Raw genomic sequence first — 11,768 nt, forward strand, 5'->3', positions numbered from 1 at the left:
CAGCCAGTCACTGAGCAGAACTTTGTCCTTTCCATGAAGGAAGCACAGAAACAGTCCAGGCTGCCTTCCTCATGCCCCTAGTGGAAATGCAGCTCTCTGACTCCAAAGCTCTCAGGCCTTCCAGTATAGAACTTATTACAGTGTGACTAACACCACCGTGGGAGAAGGCAATAGCAACCCACTCCAGTACTCTTGCCTGGAAAATCTCATGGATGGGGGAGCCTGATAGGCTGCAGTCCATGGGGTCGTGAAGAGTTGGACACGACTGAGAGACTTCACTTTCACTTTTCACTTTCATGCATTGGAGAAGGAAATGGCAACCCACTCCAGTGTTCTTGCCTGGAGAATCCCAGGGGTGGTGGAGCCTGGTGGCTGCCATCTCTGGGGTCGCACAGAGTCAGACACGACTGAAGAGACTTAGCAGCAGCAGCAGGAACACCACGGTGATGCCCTTGAGGGCAAGGCCACTGCCTTACTCATCTTTTGTGACCTGGGTTGGAGCCCTGAAAAAGGCAGGGCTGGATGTGAGCCTGTATCTGTGCTGTTGGAGGAAGGAATGAAGATGACTCCAGGTTTCCAGCCTCAGTAAGTGGGAGAAGGGCAGACCAGTTGGTGAAGACCAGGAAGTTGGAAGAGGCTGATGGCCTGGATTTGAGAAGAAAGTGGAGAAAGGAGAGATGTAAGGTTAGGTTTGGGTAGGTTGTGATGGAGAGACAGGGAATCTTTAATTAGGATTTGGAGCTGTAAAAATCCATTGGTGGCTCCCCCATCCCCTCTCCACATAGACTGGCTTGTGACCTGAGGTCAAGGTCCCTGCCCTGGACTTGTTACTAATGGAAGACCTGAGGCACACCCAGGAAACCGCAGTGTTTAGAACACTTATGCAGCCACGTATCAGAGCCCAGAAAAGGGTTTCTGGCCATTGTGGTGGGGATGAGGAGCCCTGGAATGCAAGGATGAGCTGGAGGAGGAACCCATCACAGCTGTTGTGAGGGGGCAAGATCTCTAGGGAAACAGGACAAGAATAACCACTGAAATGCCCAGCACCAGTCCCTGTGCGCTGCCTTCTCTCCTGCTGGGGGGATTTGGGGGTGGGTGGGAGGGTGCCTGGGTTGGGGATGGGAGGTTGGGGTGGGACTTTGCCTTCTGCCACGAGGACACCTTCCCTCTCACACTGTCCTTCCCCCCTCTCCTATTTTCCTGCCCCCAGCAGACTGTGTGTGGTGGGAGTAGGGGTGGGGGCAGGCGGGACCACCATGTTCCAGCCCATGGGAGAAAGTGGGTCTTGCCAGCTGTCTCCTCCCCACCTCAGCCCATCACGATCAGATCCCCTCCTCCTAGGCCTGACAGGCAAACCTGGCACCTACCTCTCTGTGTCTCCTGGCTGCCCACCTCCACTGTGCCCTCACCCTCTCCCCTGAGCAGGATAACAGTGATACAGCCTGATACCCAGAAGTGAAGGGTGAAGGGAGTCCCCTCGCCTTCCCTCCTGGGCTTCTGGCCCTGCTCCTCAGTCTCCCCAGCTCCTCTTTCGCCCAGTCCTCTGTCCTTGGCAGGCCCCAGCCCCAGCCCTGCCCCCAGTGCTCTCAGCTCTCCCCCTGCCTGGCACTCCCTCTGCTGTGGGAGGGCCCAGCAGCTCCCTGCCTTGGCCTGGCAGATGGGAGTCCCTGTGGGGCAGGGGAAGCTGGCTTCTGGGATTTCCCGGGCCTGTGGCCAGCAGGAAGTTTGCCCTTGGAGAGGGGAAACTTGCTCCCGGCCTCAGGCCAGCTATTCAGCCAGACCATAGTTCAGGGAAGGCGCCTGGGGACTCCCGCTGATCTCTACTCTTCAGGTTCGGGGTTCAGGCCTCAGAGGCCCAGAAAGCAACCCCAGGTCAGGGTGGGGACCAGTCGGAGGCCCTGGAGGGCGATGGGGGGAGACCTGCATCACCCCAAGCTGGATTCGGCCCCCCAGGCTGTGGAGCAGTGGGGAGGGGGCTCTCTGGACGTCTCTCCTCTCCAGGCTGGTTGTGTGTGCCAGGCGGGTGTGGCCTGGGCACAGAGCCTTGATAAGGGGCTGCAGCAGCGCTGCCCCAGCCCTGTGGGCTCCTGAGTGGCCCGGAGCAGAGCGGTGTGCGGGCAGAGTCCACCCCCTGCTTGTCCTGGTCCTGACACTTTCAGGAACCAGAGGCAGGAAAGGAGGTGCCTGGAAGCCTTCCTCTGGTGCCTCAGTCTCCCCTCCCGGGGCTGTGGCTGATGAAAGGGGATAAACCCTGCGAGTGAGGTTAGGGGGAGAGGCAGCCTCCTTTCCCAGGGGCTCTGGCGGGCAAAGGCCCCCCTTCTCTCTGAATCTCTCTTCAGCCCTTACTCCCAGGTTGCCCTGTTCCCTGGCTCCAAATGAGCCCCCTGGGACCCCTCAGCAGCAAACACAACAGGGAAAGAGCAAGAGCCAGCCCCGGGGGAGCAGGGTAGACAACACGGGTGATGCGCACACTCCACCCCGCCCCGCCCCCGCCCCCGCCTGCAGCCGCCCCTCCGCATGTCCCATTCCTCCGCCCCTCAAAACCCGGGGGTGGGGGGGTCCCCTTTTCAGAGCTCTTCTTCAGGCCGGGCTGTCTCACCCCACAGCTGGGGCAGAGGTAAGAGGGGTGGGGGATGGCGGAGATAGAGAGGAGTGAGCCGGAGGTTAGTTGAGACAAAGCGGCAAGCCTGGGTAGGAAGGAACCACCGCGGGGGCCGAAGCTGGGGTCAGGTAGGGGCAGTCCTGAGGAGCCGATCGGGGAGTTTCCAGGGATGAAGGGAGAAGCTGCGCGCCGGCCCGGCGCCCCCTGGTGGCAGTGCTGCAACGGCAGCCACCCAGTCTCTGACCCGCGGTTGTGGCCACCTGGGTGGTCTTTCCTGGACGTCTGGACAGAGTGGAGGGCACAGCCCTGCGCAGGACCCAGGCAGGGTCCTCACTAGCAAGAGCTGGGTTTGAGAAACTGCGCAGGAACCAGGGTCTATTTCAGTGCCTGTCAACCCTGTCCACCTCATTTTCTCATCTGACCAGCAAGTGGTGGATCATCATGCACATCTTCGAGGCCCCTTCTGGCATGGGCATTGTGAGGTTCCAGGTCTAGATGGACCTGACCTGGCTCCCTGTTTCTGCTCTGATCTCAGACTCTCTTACGGCTCTTGCCTCAGCCACACTGGCCTCGTTCCTGGAACACACCAGGCACAGTCCCCACAAGGGCCATTACAAGAGCTGGCACTTCTGCCAGGAAAACTATTCCTTAAGATGTCCACTCCATCATCTCCTCCCAGTCTTTCCTCAGAGGTCTTCTCTTTGACGAAGCCTGTTCTGACCTCCTGATGTAAAACTGAAACCACTCTCCTGAGCCTTATCCCCTAACACACTATACCATTCCCTTATTTATCATGACTGTTGTGTAGTGTCCCTCTCCTTCTATTGGAATGAAGGAGATAGAGTATTTTTTGGATTCATTCGTGGTTGTATCCTAAGCACTTGGAGCACTGGTATACCGTAGGGGCTCATTAGGACTCCCCACTATGGCTCAGTTGTAAAGAATCTGCCTATAATGCAGAAGATGCAGGAGATGTGAGTTCGACCCCTGAGTCAGGAAGATCCCCTGGAGAAGGAAATGGCAACCCACTCTGTATTCTTGCCTGAAAATCCCATGGACAGAGGAGCCTCGTGGGCTACAGTCCACAGGGTCACAGAGTCTGACATCACTGAGCAACTGAGTACAGCACAGCACACAGGGGCTTATTAATATATGTAGAAGGAACCAGTGTACCACAGAAGGGGGTCTGTGGTGGGGGCAGACAGGTCTACCTCAAACAGCTCACGTTTCATGCAGAGATGTGGTTGTGCTACTGACAATATAGTGGGGTTTCATTGAAAGGATCACATTTCTGACGAGCTACTGAAGGAGGGAAGTGGAGGGGAAGGTGAGGGCTCATGGGAAGAACAGAACATAGCTTATCTCCCGCACGCACTGTACCACAAGCTGGCATCCGGTTCACCTACATCAGCAATTCCCACTGTGTTCCATCAGCGTATTCCAGACCAGCAGTTCTGAGAAACACTTCCCAAGAAAGGAGATGGGGCACAAATTCAGAAAACTCTGGGAAATGTACAGACTGGTCCCTTCTGAGATAGTCACAATCCCTACTCCTGTGGGAACATCAGTTTAAATTCTTTAATCTGGTATGTCACAGCATACATAACCTTGGGATTCCACGTTCCTTCTTATTTTTTCAAGCAAAAGCATTCCTGAGCTTTACTAAATTAGCGTCTGAGTCAAGGTATAACATACTTTGGAAAATGCCAACTTACAAGGTAAAGTTTAACTCTGAGCATGACATCCAAGTCTAATCTCAAACATGCCCAACATTTCACCCATTCCATGCAGTTCCCTATTTGCTCACAGCTCTTTTAGCTTCTCCTCCCACCCTACTCCCCATGTCTAAACTTCTTGCTGCTGTTGTGGTTCAGTCACTCAGTCGTGGCCGACTCTTTGCGACCCCACAGACTGTAGCACGTCAGGCTTACCTGTCCTTCACTATCTTCCAGAGTTTGCTCAAACTCATGTCCACCGAATCAGTGATGCCATCCAACCATCTCATCCTCTGTCATCCCTTTCTCCTCCTGCTCTCCATCTTTCCCAGCATAAAGGTCTTTTCCAGTGAGTCAGCTCTTCTCATCAGGTGGCCAAAGTATTGGAGCTTCAGCTTCAGCATCAGTCCTTCCAACCAATATTCAGAGTTGATTTCCTTAGGATTGACTGATTTGATCTCCTTGCTGTCTAAGGAACTCTCAAAAATCTTCTTCACCACCATAGTTCTTCAGCACTCAACCTGCTTTATGATCCAACTCTCATATCCATACATGACTACTGGAAAAACCATAGATTCATCTATACAGACCTGTGTTTGCAAAGTGATGTCTCTGCTTTTTAATACACAGTCTAGATTTGTCATACCTTTTCTTCCAAAGAGCCAGTATCTTTCAGTTGAATTCAGTTCAGTCTCTCAGTCGCGTCCAACTCTTTGCAATCCCATGGATTGCAGCATGCCAGGCCTCCCAGTCCATCAAACTCACGTCCATTGAATCGGTGATGACGTCCAACAGTCTCACCCTCTGTCATCCCCTTCTCCTCCTGCCTTCAATCTTTTCCAGCATCAGGGTCTTTTCAAATGAATCAGCTCTTCACATCAGGTGGCCAAAATATTGGAGTTTCAGCTTCAACATCAGTTCTTCCAGTGAATATTCAGGACTGATTTCCTTTAGAATGGACTGGATAGATCTTGCAATCCTAGTCTTTTCCGACACCACAGTTCAAAAGCATCAATTCTTTGGCACTCAGCTTTCTTTATAGTCCAACTCACATCAATAAATGACTACTGGAAAAATCATCACCTTGACTAAGTGGACCTTTGTTGGCAAAGTAATGTCTCTGCTTTTGAATATGCTGTCTAGGTTGGTCATAACTTTTCTTCCAAGGAGTAAGCGTCTTTTAATTTCATGGCTGCAGTCACCATCTGCAGTGATTTTAGAGCCCAAAAAAATAAAGTCTGCCACTATTTCCACTGTTTCTCCATTTATTTGCCATGAAGTTATGGGACCAGATGCCATGATCTTATTTTTCTGAATGTAGAGCTTTCAGCTAACTTTTTCACTCTTCTCTTTCACTTTCATTAAGAGGCTCTTTAGTTCTTCACTTTCTGCCCTAAGGGTGGTGTCATCTGCATATCCGAGGTTATTGATGTATCTCCCAGCAATCTTAATTCCAACTTGTGCTTCATCCAGCCCAGCATTTCTCATGATGTACTCTGCATATAAGTTAAATAAGCACGGTGACAATATACAGCCTTGATGTACTCCTTTTCCTATTTGGAACCAGTCTGTTGTTCCATGCCTAGTTCTAACTGTTGTTTCCTGACCTGCATACAGATTTCTCAAGAGGCAGGTCAGGTGGGCTGGTATTCCCATCTCTTGAAGAGTTTTCCACAGTTTCTTGTGATCCACACAGTCAAAGGCTTTGGCATAGTCAATAAAGCAGAAATAGATGTTTTTCTGGAACTCTCTTGCTTTTTCCACGATCCAGCAGATGTTGGCAATTTGATCTTTGGTTCCTTTGCCTTTTCTAAAATCAGCTTGAACTTCTGGAAGTCTATGGTTCATGTATTGTTGAAGCCTGGCTTGGAGAATTTTGAGCTTTACTTTACTAGCGTGTGAGATGAGTGCAATTGTGCGGCAGTTTGAGCATTCTTTGGCATTGCCTTTCTTTGGGATTGGAATGAAAACTGACCTTTGCTAGTCCTGTGGCTATTACTGAGTTTTCCAAATTTGCTGGCATATTGAGTGCAGCACTTTCACAGCATCATCTTCCATGATTTGAAATAGCTCAACTGGAATTCCATGCTTTGTTCATAGTGATGCTTTCTAAGGCCCACTTGACTTTACATTTCAGGATGTCTGGCTCTAGGTGAGTGATCACACCATCGTGATTATCTGGGTCATGAAGATCTTTTTTGTACAGTTCTTCTGTGTATTCTTGCCACCTCTTCTTAGTATCTTCTGCTTCTGTTAGGTCCCTACCATTTCTGTCCTTTATTGATCCCATCTTTGCATGAAATGTTCCTTTGGTATCTCTAATTTTCTTTAAGAGATCTCTAATCTTTCCCATTCTATTGTTTTCTTTGCACTGATCACTGCAGAAGGCTTTCTTATCTCTCCTTGCTATTCTTTGGAACTCTGCATTCAAATGGCTATATCTTTCCTTTTCTCCTTTGCTTTTGGTTTCTCTTCTTTTCACAGCTATTTGTTAGGCCTCTCCAGACAGCCATTTTGCTTTTTTGCATTTCTTTTCCATGGGGATGGTCTTGATCCCTGTCTCCTGTACAGTGTCACAAACCTCTGTCCATAGTTCATCAGGCCCTCTGTCTATCAGATCTAGTCCCTTAAATCTATTTCTCACTTCCACTGTATAATCGTTAGGGATTCAATTTAGGTCATACCTGTATTGGTCTAGTGGTTTTCCCCACTTTCTTCAATTTAAGTCTGAATTTGCCAATAATAATAATCTGGCCCAGCTCAAGCGCTCCTTTCCACCTTCTGCCTGTGTGTGTTCATCCAGCCCTGTGTCTCAGTTGCCTTGTTTCATTTTGTCTGAGCCCCTCTGGACCTGCTCCTCTCAGGCAGATACGAAGTATGCTCACTCTGCATCCCAAGTCTTGTTTCATGAGCTGTTTCAGTGAACACTGGTGCTTTACCAAAAGTTTTAGTTTTGTTTTAGGTTTGAAGGATTCATTAACAAAACAAACTTCTTGTCACACACCATAAACAATTTCAATATATAATGGAGGATTAATGGACTTAATTGCAATATGCAGTCAATGAAAGAAGAGAAATAGAAACAATAGAGAAAAGTAAGAGCACATACATCACAAAATTGGGCCAACCAACGGTGCAGACTTAGCTCTGGGAAGTCCCTCATTAGCAACAATCTGGAGTCCTAATTGGGAAAAGGTCCCAGGGGATGCATCCATCCAATGGGCAAGACTACAAATTGCAGTTTCGGGGGCTCAGTTTATAATCCCAGGCTGCAAACTGATACCATTATCAGTTTGCGAGCAAAAATGTAGCTCTGGTTTTACCTTAATCTTTTTACAATGCTGTTTGTTTCACATTGTGAACCATAGGATTTTGTTAGACTCCACGGGGTTGTTCAGACCTCCAGGGGCTAAAGAATTCCAAGACCACTCCCTTTCTTATCTAAAGTGCCACCTGACTTGCTGTGTTTGCAGGCAGGCACAGAATCCAGGCAGTGTCCAGGCAGGTCAGAAACAAGTTAGAGGCCTGGTCTCCTGCTTCTGAAGCGTGAACAAGATTTCTCCCATGGGTGGAGCCAAACAGAAAGGATTCTGACAGCTCTGCACCTGCAGCCTGGGGAAAGGACACCAGCTGCTCCCGCCAGTTACACCCTCCCCGCTTGGTGTCTTTAGTAGCTTCATCTCCATGGACACCTCTCTGCCTTCAAACTGCTAGTAGTCAGCATCCTAAACATGACTGGATTTCTCTGGCGAATAATTTTCAAAGATATGTATAAATAGTTCAACAAGGAAAAATACAAGCACTTAAAGGTCATTTGGGCACATGTTTAAACGTACTTGTAGTGGTAGAAATGCAAATGTAATGTGTATCAGGAACTATAAAATGTTCATGCCATCTGCTCTATTGCCCATATCTTGGAATAAATCCTAAGGGAAAAACCCAAACACTGGAACATTTTATGCTCCAAAGCCGTTCACAGTATTCTTTGTTAAAGACCTTTTTAGTTGTGAAAAACAATTCTGGAAGAACATAACAATCAATGTATAGCTTAATGAATTATAAAGAAACATCCACATAAGCACCACAGGTCACTAGATAGAACACCCCTGCACCCCAGGAATCCCTGTGTCCCCTACAAATCACAAGGTTCCCATCCCTAGAGATAAGCACTTCCTTGCTTTACTCCAGAGTTAGGCATCCATGAACATGATGAATTACTTACCGTTTGGAGGGTTCACAAAAAAGAATGCACAGAGTTTGTGTTCTCTCCTCCCTGGCTTCACCCAACATTAAAAGAGCCTTTTCCTCATGTCCCTTGAAGCCAGGTGCATGCATCTGTGCAGACCAGGTAGTTATGAACAGAACCAAACATTACATTAAACATTACATTACCAAACTATAACACTCTTCCAGATTATAGGAGTACATGGAAGAATGTATATAAGCTCCTAGCCCAATGCCCTGTACGTGGTGTGGACTTAATACAGTTTCATTCTTACCTTCCTGCTATGACTTGGGTCTAACTGCATATCGAAACAGGATTCTGCCTGCTCCCACCCTCAGTACTGATCTGCTTCCTCTCCTGCTACCACTAATTCTTGCCAGCATCCTGAAACTGAGTTCTGTCACTCTGGCCACCAGCAACAGAGCTGTCTCAGCATTTTATCTTCTGCTGTTCACACAGCTCCCACCCTCCGAGAATTCCTTAGGATGTTCTAGGAACAGGACAAAGCCAACCCAGGCAGAACCCACCCCTCTGTCTCCTACTCCTCCTCCTCATTCTTTACTATATCCTTCATTTCAGCAATAGTTGTAGTGATTTAATGTAGTAATTAAATTTACATGATTTAATTCAATCATTAAGTAGTAATGGTTTAATCTGTATTGCAGAGGAAAAAAGAAGAAAATACTCAGACTTTTTGGACATCTATTTCGAAGAAGTGGAGGCAAGAGAAAAAAAATCTGGAAAATGGAAACAGATGATTGTTCAGGGTTGAAGCATAGGGATGGTAGGGAAGCTGCCTGTTGGAGAGGGGCAGTGGTGGGCAGAGTGGAAGCTGAAGAAATAGCCCTGGTGCCTTTGGTTTTCTGTCCTTTAAGAAAATCACTGTTGTGAACCCACTGCTCAGTTTCCAGGGTCTTGTGCCCTTTTGCAAAGTGGGTCTTTTGTGATGCCACTATTGTATATCAGGTTTCAGAGGGAAAGTCCTTGAAAATTCCTATAGGATAGGGAGCAGGCTTTATCATGGAAACTTAGGGAAGTTGGCCAAGAAAAAAAGAGGAAGTGACCCTGGCTCTCTTATCATCACTTGGAAAGGAGTGGCCAGAGCTCAACAATTTGCTTGACACACAGATGGGAACTGTGTTCTAGAGGAAGGACTTAGATCCCAGGTCATTCCCCCTTCTTACAAGGCAAGGGGTGAAAGCGGGCTTGACAGTAAGGGGATAGGAAGTAAAAGCCTGCATTAAGTGCCAGAAATTTATAAGAGTTTTCTGGGGTTGCAAGCAGCCCAGCACCAGTGTCTTGGGGGCTGTGGGACATTTGTAAGCCTTCTGTCCAATGGATAGAGCTCAGGACCTCATGGGACATTGACTGTGGGTGTAGACTCTCCAAATGCAAGTTCAGGTTGTCACTGTGCTTCTGACCAACTGGCTTAAATCAAAAGATCCCATGATCCCCTCCTTAGGTTAAATTAATTTGCTAGAGTATTTCACAAAATGCAGAGAAACATTTTACGTAGTAGGTTACCAGTTCACTACAAAAAGCCATAATTCAGGATCAGCCAGATGGAAGAGACACATAGGACAAAGTATGTGGGAAAGATGCATGGAGTTTCCATGATCTTGCTGGGCATGCCACTTACCCTGATTTCTGTGTTCATCAACCCAGGAACTCTCTGAACAAGTTTTATTTCATTTTGTTTTTACTGGAGGCTTCATCACATAGTCATAATTGCTTAAATAATTGGTAGTTGGCAACTGATTCAACCTCCAGCCCCTCTTCCCTCCCCCAATGCTGGGAGGTGGGACTGAAAGTCTCAATGCTCTAATCACATGGTCTGTTCCCCTGGAAACCAGCCCCAGGCTTAGGTGCTTTCTAAAAGTCATCCCATCAACATAAGACACCTTCTAAGCTCTCCAAACTTAGGAAATTCCAAGGGTTTTAGGAGCTTTGTGCCTGGAATGGGGATGAAGATTAAATATGTACTTCTTATTGTAAATCATAATATCATAGTAATACATGAATATAACTGACTGAAACTAGTATCTGTCTGAAGTACAAAAATCACTGGACTCGAGAGTGGTTATGTCAATAAATTCAGAAAAAGTATTTTACAAAATCCAATAGCCTTTTATAGTAAATACAGCTGAAAAACAAAGAATAGATAGAAATTCCTCAATCTGATGAAGCACATCAATGAAAAATCTACATCTAACATTATACTTAATGATGAAAGACTGGATGATTTCCCCCTAAGGCCAAGAACAAGACAAGGATACCTACTCTCATGACTTCTATTCAACATTGTCCGAGAGGTTCTAGTGAGGGCAATTAAGCAAGGAAAGGGAATATAAACCATCATAAATAATGAAGTAAAACTATCACAATCTGCTGATAACATGATTTTCTACATAGAAAATCTTAAAGAATCCACTTAAAAACTATTATAACTAATAAATGAGTTCAGCAAGGTCAGAGCATGCAAGTTTAATACAGTTTTCTAAGGAATGTAAGATAGCCAAAATAATCCTGAAAAAGAGGAGTAGGAGAACTCACACTTCCAGATTTCAAAAGTTATTAAAAAACAACAGTAACATAGATAATATGGTACTGGCACAAGGACAGACATATAGATCAATGGAATAAATTGAGAGTCCAGGAAAGAGCCAACACGATCAACTAATTTCAACAAGGGTGCCACAGCTATTCAATGAAAAATGAAAAATCTTTCCAACAAATGGTGCTCAAAACATTGGATAGTTTGGTGCAAAAGAATGATGTTAGACCCTTACCTCACACCAAGCTGTGCTTAATTGCTCAGTCGTGTCAGACTCTTTGCAACCCTTTGGACAATAGCCCGCCAGGCTGCTCTGTCCATGGGATTTTTTCAGGCAAGAATATTGGAGTGAGTTGCCATTTTCTAACTCCAGGGGATCTTCCCGAACCAATAATCAAACCCACATCTCCTGTGTCTCCAGCACTGCAGGCAGATTCTTTACCTGCTGAGCCATCAGGGAAACCCAAAATGCAGTCTAGCTGATCCTGAAATGATTTCTATGATCAAAATAGAATTACCCCATAATCCAATAATTCTACTTCTTGGTATGTGCCTAAGAGAGCTGAAAAGATATGTTCTCAGAAACTTGTACAAGAATGTTTGTGCTTAGTCACTCAGTTGTGTCTGATTCTTTGCAACCCCATGGACTGCAGCCTGCCAGGCTCCTCTGCC

At 47.1% G+C, this 11,768-nt stretch overlaps 1 long non-coding RNA gene across 1 annotated transcript; it reads right to left on the minus strand.

Annotated features, from left to right (window-relative positions):
- Window positions 1-418: 418 nt before the first annotated feature.
- On the minus strand, window positions 419-10,342 carry LOC129655996 (uncharacterized). The gene is made up of 3 exons (XR_008716151.1): window positions 10,182-10,342; window positions 8,540-8,652; window positions 419-645 (listed from the first exon to the last, which is right to left on the minus strand). It is a non-coding gene; the product is annotated as an uncharacterized LOC129655996 (long non-coding RNA).
- Between the last annotated feature and the right edge of the window lie 1,426 nt (window positions 10,343-11,768).

Source organism: Bubalus kerabau, chromosome 6 (assembly GCF_029407905.1).
Source record: "Bubalus kerabau isolate K-KA32 ecotype Philippines breed swamp buffalo chromosome 6, PCC_UOA_SB_1v2, whole genome shotgun sequence".
NCBI classification, from domain to species: Eukaryota; Metazoa; Chordata; class Mammalia; order Artiodactyla; family Bovidae; genus Bubalus; species Bubalus kerabau.